Raw genomic sequence first — 1285 nt, forward strand, 5'->3', positions numbered from 1 at the left:
ATATACATATATAAATATACATACATATATGTATATTTATATAATATAATTCTTTAAGAGTCTAAAAATATTACAAAATACTGTCTTTAAAATTATTTTTTGCTTTTTAATTATACATAAATGCAGAATAAAGGGATAAAAAGTTTTGTGTATATAGTATTTACGATGTAATTTCATTCCCATTTTTAATATTTGGTGTTTTAGTTAAAGAGTGTAGTTAAAGAGTAAACGTGTTTTAAAAACATTCCATATACTTCACCATAAAAAATCGCAGTCAATAATATTAAAGTATGTGGGTTTTTCTTTTTTTGTCTGCATGCTAAAACTCTCTCTTTCTCTCTGTCTCAGGCCGCAGAATGGGTCTATGATCCTCTACAACAGGAAGAAGGTGAAGTACAGAAAGGATGGCTACTGCTGGAAGAAGAGGAAAGATGGGAAAACCACGCGGGAGGATCACATGAAGCTCAAAGTGCAGGGAGTCGAGGTGAGAGGCTGTTCGCTATTAGTAACACGATAACTCTCCAAAAACCCTGTGGAAGCGCGGACAGGCTTTTGTGTGCGTCTTGCTTAAGTGTCGTCAGACTGATTGGAAGTACGGCGATTGTTCCTGAACACGCCATTGAGGAAAAAAATGGTGTCTGTATTTTTCCCAAATCCTTCGGCGCTGCTTTCATCATGTTAACCTGCGCAAGTGAGGATGTGTTTGTGTGTGTTTGTCCATTGCACATGACCTTTCTAAGATATGAACCCCCCTCGTCCCTGTGCGGATGACTCTAATGTGTCAGCTCAGGCGTGGCCCCTTTAAATGAAGAACCGTAATGAAGCATGTCTCCGGTCCCTGCGTTCCTGCTCACTGCCTCTAATGAAGAGAAATGTCAGCACATTGGCGATTTAGCGGTGTGATAGAACGAACACACGGATGAGTGCAGGCCTCGCCGGTCTCCTCCGACGCTCTACCTATCCGAGCCGCTCACCTGAGCCGTGTGCCTTGATCTAACTGAGTTTTATGAGGCCCGTTAGAGACAGAGACGATATTTAGTTTAATACATTGCTGGCATGTGTAGCCTTTACAGGGATAGATTATGCAAAGATTACAGTTCTATCACTGACTGTTTATTAGCAACTATATCATTCCAAACCCTTGTGGCTATTATTTCTTCTATGAAACAAAAAGCATAATGTCCGACCTGTTCTTTTCTATACTGCAAACGTTTGACAGCAACTGGGGCTGTCAAAGTCAAACATGACAAAAAAGTCACATTAAAGGATCGTAAATATCTATATA

Source organism: Puntigrus tetrazona, chromosome 23 (assembly GCF_018831695.1).
Source record: "Puntigrus tetrazona isolate hp1 chromosome 23, ASM1883169v1, whole genome shotgun sequence".
Classification (NCBI taxonomy): Eukaryota; Metazoa; Chordata; class Actinopteri; order Cypriniformes; family Cyprinidae; genus Puntigrus; species Puntigrus tetrazona.